Source organism: Lactuca virosa, chromosome 4, assembly GCF_052849685.1.
Source record: "Lactuca virosa cultivar CGN04683 chromosome 4, Lactuca_virosa_CGN04683_v6, whole genome shotgun sequence".
NCBI classification, from domain to species: domain Eukaryota; kingdom Viridiplantae; phylum Streptophyta; class Magnoliopsida; order Asterales; family Asteraceae; genus Lactuca; species Lactuca virosa.
The window spans coordinates 386630984-386642116 of record NC_136429.1 but is presented as its reverse complement, the minus strand read 5'-3'; positions in this window follow the sequence as shown (position 1 = coordinate 386642116).

Below are 11133 nucleotides of genomic sequence, written 5' to 3'. Positions count from 1 at the left end.
CTTAAACATTCTTAGAAGGTGTTTACGGTTTTGGGAGGCCTTCCCAAACCGTAAACTCATGTGTGTCTCATCCTTACACGTTTTTGTGGTTCCTAGTTCATGCATGTAAGTCCTTAGTGCATTACTCAAGCATTGGAAGGAGTTTGGGACTTCAAAACCCTTCTTTGGGGTGTTTACGGTTTTGGAATGTTCCAAAACCGTAAACCCATGTTCTTGGGGTTTTTGGGTGTTTAATCCATGAATACTAAGCCAATAACTAGTTAGATGAAGTATACTTACTTATAGGAAGCTTGTGGAGGTGATTTAGGACCCAAAAACGCAAATGTGTTCTTGGTGTTCTTGAAGATTTGAAGATTCTTTGAAGATCTAAGTAAAAATCGGAATCCTTTGGATGAGAAGGTGTAGAAACACTAGATTAAGTGTTGTTTAAAAGGATCTAGGAAGAAAACTTACATTTTTGGGCGGATTTGGAAGAAGAAGATGATGATACTTGAGAGAAAAACTTGTGTTCTTGAGTGGAAGGTGGTAAGAAGTGAGGACAAGGGGTAAACTCATGTTGTATGCATGAGTTCTTGGAGAGAAGGGTGTTTACGGCCCAAACACCCCATGTTTGGCCGTGAACACCTAGTTAAGGTGTCGAGTTGTCCGGTTTATTACACGCCACTAATTACGTCACTTCCAATTAATAAATTGTTTGATGAAAAATAAAATAAAACACCAAACGGGTTTAAATCCGGCCAAAATGCATTTGAAATGTTTTTGAATATTATTATTTGACGTATTTACCCGTGGAAATTATACAAAGAAAATTTCTGGTTGTCACAGTTCTCTCACATATAGCCAACCTCATTGACAACACTACTCAAGGGTGATTAACTTGTTAGCTCCATAATCGAAAAGGATTGAACTTAACTACTAGCTATTAGATACAAACAAAATTCATTTCATGACACTGATTTTGAAGCAATTCATTGAGACATTTCAACAAGCATTTGGTGGGCTACCATGCATAACCAGGTTTGGATGTTCTTACCTGTTGCAATCACCTCAAATGTAAACCAATTTGGTTTTATCTATCCTAACTTCATCAGATTGTGCCAATGTTTTTCTCAACAAAATTGATACGAATTCGATTCAAGGGTTTAAGACCAGACAGTTGTGGTCATCTATATAAACGAGACAGTGAACATGTAAAGAAGAAAATAAACTAGGTTATCTTTATTCTTTAAAAAAAAGGTAAAATAGGAAGTAATAACTCATCAAGAAAAGTAATTATCCCCATATTGTTTCTCAATTTTTACATTTGCAGCTAAGCAGAAACAATTATATATGGGAAACAAAGTGATAAGAGAAATGGCAAAGTTCCTAAAAGAAATTGTGACTCTTTTTATGTAAAGGCGGGCTTGTCAAGCTTCAGTACATTTGCTGGTGGAATTAACATACTTGGTATGTAGTTTTTTATCAATGAATTATTATTTGTTAATACACTTTATAAAATTTTATTTGAGTTTTTGGTCATGAGTATATGGTTCAAAACACGATATTTGTGAATATTAAGCTCTAGGGGTTGGATTCAATAGTTGTTCTCATGTATTTTATCACATGTGATTATATGTATAATCACATGTGATTATATGAATCTAATCACATATGATTTATATGGACAGAATTCATTTTTGCTTTGTTGATTCAATAGTTGTTTTCATGTATTTTATCACATATGATTATATGTATAATCATATGTTATTATAATACATGAGCACAACTATTGAATCGAGAAGGCAAAAATGAATCTTGTCCATCTCAAATCATATGTGATTATATACATATAATCACATGTGACAAATTACACAAAAGAAATTATTCATTCAAAACCGCAAAAATAAATATTGTCTACATAAATCATATCTGATTAAATACATATAATCATATGTGATTATATGTATCCAATCATATATGATTTATGTGGATGAGATTCATTGTCACATTCTCGATTCAATAATTGTTCTTTGCCCACTGTAATCATATGTGATTAAATACATATAATCATATGTGATTATATGTATCTAATCACATATGATTTATATGGACAAAATAAATCATATGTGATTAGATACATATAATCACATATGATTATATACACAAGAACAACTATTGAACCGAGAACACAAAGATAAATATTGTCCACATATATCATATGTGATTAAATGTATATAATCACATGTGATTACCCACCACCACCTACCACCACTATAAACCAACTATCACCCACAACCTTCATCACCTACGACCCACCACCACCACCACTCGCAGCAAGTATACCCGCCCACCACCACCACACCCCCACCACCACCAAGCATCGCCACCATTCGACCACCACCCACTACCTACAACCACTAACATTATATGCGATTAAATACATATAATTACATAAATCATATGTGATTATATGTATTCTTTATATGTATTTAATCACATAAATCATATGTAATTAAATACATATAATCACATGTGATTATATGTATCTAATCATATATGATTTATATAAACAAGATTCGTTAAAACAAATCTTTCCCAAATAAATCACATATGATTAAATACATATAATCACATATGATTAAACTCAATACCTACCACCACCACCCTCCACCGTCACCCACCACCACCACCTGCCACAACTATACCCACCCACCACCACCACACCCCCACCACCACCAAGCATCGCCACCATACGACCACCACCCACTACCTACAACTACTAACATTATATGTGATTAAATACATATAATTACATAAATCATGTGGGATTATATGTATTATTTATATGTATTTAATCACATAAATCATATGTGATTAAATACATATAATCACGTGTGATTATATGTACCTAATCAGATATGATTTATATAAACAATATTCGTTAAAACAAATCTTTTCCAAATAAATCACATATGATTAAATACATATAATCACATTTGATTAAACTCAATACCTACCACCACCACCCTCCACTGTCACCCACCACCACCATCGCCACTTACCACTCATCACCCACCACCTATCACTACTCACCACTACCCACCACCCATTTTATTCATATTTGATTCAATATTTGTTCTCGTGTATATAATTAGATGTGATTATATATGTATTTCATCACATATGATTTATATTGAGAAAATTCATTTTTGTCCATATAAATCATATGTGATTAGATACATATAGTCACATGCGATTAAATACAAGAGAAAATTTATTGAATTGAAAAAGAAAAAATAAATCTTGCCCAAACAATGATATGTGATTAGATACATATAATCACATGTAATCACATATGATTTATGTGGATAATATTCATTTATTAGTTCGTCTCATGTATTTAATCACAAGTGATTATACGTATACCTGTGATTATGTGTATCTAATCATATATGATTTATGTGGCTAAGATTCTTTTTCGCGTTCTCGATTCAATAATTGTTTTTTTCCACTTTAATCATATGTGATTAAATATATTATTCAGATGTGATTATATGTTTCTAATCACACATGATTTTATTTGGAAAAAACAAAGCTTGTCTATTTAAATCATATATGATTAGATACATACAAATACATGTAATTATATACACGATAACAAATATTGAACCAACAACGCGAAACCAAATCTTTATCCAAATTAATCATATGTGATTAAATACATATAATCACATGTGATTATATGTATCCAACCATATATAATTTATGTGGATGAGATTCATTGTCACATTCTCGATTCAATAATTGTTCTTTGTCCACTGTAATCATATGTGATTAAATACATATAATCATATGTGATTATATGTATCTAATCACATATGATTTATACGGACAAAAAATAATGATGTCTATATAAATCATATGTGATTAAATACATATAATCACATATGATTATATACATAAGAACAACTATTGAATCGAGAACAGAAAGATAAATATTGTCCACATATATCATATGTGATTAAATGCACATAATCACATGTGATTATATGTATCTAATCACAAAGAATTTATGTGGAAAATATTTATTTTCGCGTTCTCGATTCAGTTGTTGTTCTTGTGTGCTTAATTACATGAGATTATATGTATCTAACTAGATATGATTTATATGGACAATATCAATTTTCACATTCTTGTTCAATAGTTGTTCTTGTACATTTAGTCACATATGATTTCTATACACAAGATTCATTTTCGTGTTTTTGATTAAATTGTTTTTCTTTTTCCACATTAATCATATGTGATTAATACATACAATCACATATGATTAAATACATAAGAAAAAATATTGACTCATGAATATTATTAATATAAATCACATGCGATTTGATATATATAATCACATATGATTAAGTACATGAGTACAACTATTGAATTGAGAAAGAAATAATGAATCTTGTCCAAATAAATCATATGTGATTAAATACATATAATCACATGTTATTAAATATATTAGAACAATTATTGAATTAATGCAAGAATAAATATTTTCCATACGAATCATATGTGATTAAATATACATAATCACATGTGATTAAATACACAAGAACAACTATTGAATCAACACGTGAAAACAAATATTGTCCATGTAAATCATATGTGATTAAATACATATAATCACATGTGATTTAATACACGATGGGTGGTTACATGTGGTGGTGATCATGATGGGTGGTGGTGGGAGGTTGCAAGTGGTGGTGATAGTGATGGGTGGTGGTGGGAGGTTGCAAGTGGTGGTAATAGTGATGGGTGGTGGTTTTGGTGGGTGGTGGGTGGGTGTGAGTGGTGGAGGTGGGTGGTGGTGGCGGGTGGTGCTGGTTGGGTGGTGATGATGGTGGCAGGTGGTGGTTGTTGGTGGTGGTGGTGGGAAGGTGGTGGGTGGTGGTGGTGGGTAGTGATGGGTGGTGGATGGTGGTTGGTGGTGGTGGGTAGTGATGGGTGGTGGTAGCGGGTGGTGGTTGGTGGTGGTGGTGGTGGTCGGTGGTGGTTGTGGTTGTGGGTGGTGGGTAGTGATGGGTGGTAGGTAGTGGTTGGTGGTGGTGGGTAGTGGTGATGGGTGGTAGGTAGTGGTTGTGGGTGGTGGTGGTAGTCTGTGGTGATGGATGATGGAGGTGGGTGGTGGTGGCAGGTGGTGGTGGTTGGGTAGTGAGTGGTGATGATGGTGGCGGGTGGTGGTTGGTGGTGGTGGGTGGTGGGTAGTAATGGGTGATAGGTGGTGGGTGGTGATGGTGGTGGTTGGTGGTGGGTAGTTAGTAGTGATGGGTGGTGGGTGGTGGTGGTGGTGGTGGCAGGTGGTGGGTGGTGGTGGGTAGTGATAGGTGGTGGGTGGTGGTTGGTGGTGGTGGGTAGTGATGGGTGGTGGTGACGGGTGGTGGTGGGTGGGTGGTGGTTATGGTGGGTGGGTGGTGGTGGGTGGAGGGTAGTGATGGGTGGTGATGAGTAGTGATGGTGGTGGGTAGTGGTGGGGGGTGGTGGTGGTCGCGAGAGGTGGCAGGCAGTGGTGGTTGGGTGGTGGTGGTGGTGGGTGGTGATAGTGGTGGCGAGTGGTGGTTGGTGGTGGTGGTGGTGGTGAGTGGGTAGTGATGGGTGGTGGGTGGTGGTTAGTGATGGGTGGTGGTGGCGGGTGGTGGTGGTGGGTGGTGGTTGGTGGTGGTGGGTAGTGATGGGTGGTGGTGGCGGGTAGTGGTGATGGGTGGTAGATAGTGGTTGTGGGTGGTGGTGGCAGGCGGTGGAGGTGGGTGGTGGTGGCAGGTGGTGGTGGTTGGGTGGTGATGGTGGTGGCGGGTGGTGGTGGTGGTGGTGGGTGGTGGGTAGTGATGGGTGGTGGGTGCTGGTGGTAGTTAGTGATGGGTGGTGGTGGCGGGTGGTGGTGGTAGGTGGTGTTCGTTGGGTGGTGAGTGGTGTTAGTTAGTGGGTTTTTTAATTGTTTCTAACTATTTTTTTTATATTAATATTATTTTATAATTTTAATTAAAAATTTGTGTGGTCCAAATTTGTTGTCAAATGTTCTCGCGATAAGAAATGTTCTCGATTGAACGCTCCCCTATATATATATATATATATATATATATATATATATATATATATATATATATATATATATATATATATATATATATATATATATATATATATATATATATATGTAGAATATCAAGGGTCATGAGTAACCCTAATCCATACCCATAAACTTATGATCCACCCATTTGATTTGGATAACCACTTCATGGACTAACCCATAAGCCCATCTCAAATCAATCAGGGATCATTAGCCCAATTTATATGTATCGATTTAGTTAGTCTCTTTTGATCAGTAAATTAATTCGTAAATTATTTTTTGATCAACACTAATTAAATAGATATGATTCCTCAATTAATATATTATACTTATAATATATTAATAAAGCATAAATAACCTCTTACTTAAATATCATTCCTAACATATTGTTTTGATAAATGCAACCCAAATGGACCATGCTACTATCGTGTTAAGTACACACCAATTAAAGTTATGGGCTTAGACACCTTTTGCAACATTACCAGACTTGACTTGAACATCAGTTAAAAGTAGGCATCTATCTTTTGATTAACTCAAGGTTTGAGTTTTCAAACCTTGTCCTTGCGCATCGTTCTCTAAACTCATAGCAATGCATTTCTTGTTAACATGTACAAAATGACAATGCAACAAGCATGCTTTGTCTAAACCATTAGACTAATCAAATTGAACACACTATTACCTAAATTGTCTACAATCATTACAGTTTCATACATACCATCACAAGGTAAAGCTTCAAAACAAAAAACACAATTTTTATAATCAGAAATAGAACCATTCTCATCATTAAAAGAATATCTAAAACCTTGTTTAAACAATTCATGAAAGAAAATAATGTTTCGTGTCATTTCTGACGAGTAGCAACAATTTATTAAATCTAATCCTAACCCATTACTAAAGACTAAGTCATAAACTATAATCTTGGTGACAGGTGAAGATCGCTTATTCCCCATGATAAGGTTCATCCTTCCGTGCTCCACACCCTCACTTCTTTTTAGCCCCTAAAATTCAGAACAAATGTGAAATCCACAGGTTGTATCAATGACCCATAAACAAGAACATGACGAGTTATTAGATAAGATAATGTATATACCAGCCGAAGTTGGCTTCATCATGCCATCTTTGATATCTTGCAAGTATTTTGGGCAGCTTTGTTTCTAATTCCCTTTATCGTTGCAGTAGAAGCAAATGACCTCTTTAGGATCGGAGACAGGGGGAGCATCAGATCTGGATTTCCTTTGGGTCCACTGCTTGATGACCCAACTTGAGATTTTCCTTTCCAGTTTTGCTTAGGAGGGCCTTTCCTCTTTTTCCCTTTCCCTTGATGTATGGCCAGAACTGGAATAGTAGCAGGAGTGGAGGCAACACTCTTTCCTTTCATTTCTGCTTCAGCTGTTCGCAGGAGGTTCTGTAGTTGAGACCAAGTTGTCTCCTTGTTGTTCAAATGATAGGTCCAAATGAACTGATCATAACAACAAGGTAGAGAGTGCAAGACTATATCAATAGCCAATTCCTCATTAAAGTTCACATTCACCTTGATCAAGCGATCCACGTATCGTTGCATCCTCTGCATGTGCCTGCTAATTGATTCTCCATCTTTCATTTTGCTTCTTATGAGGGACTTTACCACCTCGTTCTTTTCCTGACAACCTCGCTTATGGTACTTTTCCATAAGGTCCTTGTTCATCTCGTATGGTCTATAATCCTCATACTGTCTTTGCAATTCAGGAGTCTATGTGGCCACCATGATGCAAGCAACTTTTGTTGCATCATTGTAGTGTTTCTTGTAGGCGTCCATTTCTTCATGACTGGCCTTCTCTTCGTCTATCTCATCCAATGGTCTATCAAGGACATATTTGTTGTCCTCAAAACGAAGGGCCATATTTATGTTGCGCATCCAGTCATTGTAGTTGGTGCCATCCAATTGCACCTTAGAGCAGATGTTCAACAAGGAAAATTTGTTGTTGTTGGAGGAGGAGGACGAACCAGAAGCATCAGTTGGAGTAGAGATCTATAAAAGAAAGATACTTTTTGGTTAGATAAGAATAAGCCTCAATATAACACCAAAAATGAAATATTAAGGCTAGGATCCAACTAGATAATTCACAACTTGGAAAAGGGATGCAGTAATCTAATTGCAAATTATATAAAGGTAAGTAAATGACGTTTTACCAATTTCACCACAAGAAAAAGAAATTTAAGTGAATTAGATTTTAATGAAATTCCTAGATCTTTTGAGATTCATTGAAATCTTCAATTAGATGTTTAATCTCGATTATGTTCTTCCATGTGTGACTGGGATACCGAGGATCACAAACAAGATGTGAATAACCATGCAAATTAGCTTGCTACTCTGGATGTCATTTATCATCTCACTTTAATGTGTCGGTTAACCACACGTGCTCCATTAATCAATGATAACTTTCGAGGCACCTATTGCCACTCTTTATTAGTCCCTATTAGTGTGTTGGTTAACCACACACACTCCATTAACCACTTATAAATTGCAATGTGCAATTTCATGCGTTAGCACACAAATTCATATTTTTCCTAAAGTAACTAAGATTGGGAATTTTAAAAGGTTTGGTTACTTTTTAATTCATTATACTTATTAATGAGATTTAATTTTTCCTATCAAACTCTTTCGGCTAACGACCCTCGACTAATCAAGGAAGCGGTGAGTGAGAGTGGACAACCATTCAACTACCATTTTATACGTCGTTATAACACCTTATAGACTCGCTTCGTGAATGAGGCGTACTAGCGGTTCGAATGAGTTAATCTTGTACATATAGTAATTATTAAAGTTTTAATTTTACATATAGTATAAGATGTATTTCAAATTTTTCAAGACACTAGGTTTAAATATTAAATTTCGAAAATTAAAACGAAATTAATTTAAAATTTAAAAGTAAACCAAATGATTTAATAATTACCTATTAATTAAAAAATGAATTAATTATACTAAATCGTATAAGGATTATCCAATTAATTTAATTCTAATCCTTACCCTCTAATTATCAAAAAATATAGGTAGAGATTATCAAATTTTAAAATTATCCTATTTAACAAAATAAACTAATAATTACCAAAAATAAAAAAACCCTACCAATAGTTACCAAATTTCAAATATTGCATTCCTGCTGAAGAAGGTAAGGATTTCAATCCTTACCTTATTTTCGAAATCTTGAGGGGCAAGGAACCCCTCTCCAAATCGAAAACTTTGAGGGCAAGGTAAGGGTTTCAACCCTTACCAAAAATTCGAAACTTAGGGCCTACGAAACCCTAATTTCGAAACTCTTATCCAAGAGGGTTTAATTGAAATAGACCCTAATTTGATCAATTAATCTACTATAACAATTCAATAGAAAACAAGCCAAGGCTCTGATACCACTGGAGGGTTTTATGCAAAACAAATAAACTCTTGAGTGTGCATGCAACCCTAATAATGATTTATATTTTCTCTAAATGAATCTATAACTATGAAGATCAAATAAGAACCATAAGGATACCTAGGTATTTTAAAATTTTAGAAATAAAGAAAGAAAACATACCTTTTGATCATTTGGAAGAAAGCACCACAAATGTCGTGCCTCTAGTGGTTCACACCCAAGCTAGCAAAAAGGATGTTGAGGAGAGAGGAGGGAGGAGGGATTTTTTGGCCTAAGCTCTCTAGGGGTTAAGTGCCGAAAATATGAAGGTCTAAGGGCCTTTATATAGTGCAACAAGGAAATCATGGATAACCCTAAAACCAATATAATAATATTATCTTGGTTTGGTAATTATCTAGCTTCCTAATTATCCTCCAATGATAATTCCAGACTCCCAAAATACCTTTAAACCCGTTCATCCCTTGATGGAAGGTTTTGGAGCATTTTGCTCAACTATTTAATAATTAAACTTTTAGCCCCTGCACTTTTAATCAATCATATTAATCCCAAAAATTAATTCCAATTAATTTCTGATTAATTATCAATTAAATATTACTACTTCTAATTAATATATTATTCATATAATATATTAATAAACTATTTATTTCAATTTGTTAATCAAATAATAAATCAACATCTCTCTCCAAAAGGTCATCATGTCTAATTGCTAAGTTTAAGGGAAACTCAAAAGGATTGTGTTGTTATCAATTGAAGTTTATACCAATTATAGTTATGAGCTTAGACACCTAATCCAACATCTGGTCCAAACACCCATTGCGAATTTTTCATTTTAAACACTTCATCACCGCACTTTTTCAATCGTGGTCCCTACTATTTATTTCCACCTAATACCATAGACTTAGCCCCCTTATACCGAAGTTTCCATTTCAGCCCCCAAACTTCGGTCCCTACTTGATATACCCTCTTTTCACTGCAGTTTACCTCTTTAACCTCCCAACTTTACAAATTTTTTCTCTTTTTAACACTGCAGCCTATTTTTATTTTTACTTTTTCTTTCAGCCCATTTTTTAATTATTTTTTTAAGCCCATTTTTTAACACCCATTATTTTATTAATACTCATTACCTTTTTACACTAATTATTTTTATTTAACACCAATTTTTTTTAACGTCAATTTTTTTAATACCAATTTTTTCTTTTGCTAAAACACCGCAGCCCAACAAATACCTTAGACTTTTTTTCGCCAATTTTTTTTTATTAACACCATTTTTTTAAAACCAATTGTTTTAACATCAATTTTTATCGCCACAAACCGTGTTCAGAAGCACTTTTGCAAATTTTATTATTCTTTCCATAAGAATTGCCCTTTAATCAAGGTCTTTCGACCAACATTCCTTGGATTAATGTCTTAGGACCGGTTATCCTCCATACCACAGTCGGGCATCATATTTTTCTTCACGATGATTGCACCATAGTTTTGTCTGATAAACAAAGTTGCTTCACAACCTTCGCTCTACGAATATTTTTATGATTTGTCGCTCTTGATCTTTGGTTGATGAACTAAGTGTCTTGAGAAAGTGGGCTTTATTTATTGAAGTCGCTTCAGGATTTTCGGCACCGCAGTTTGGGTACATTAGCATCTTTTTAG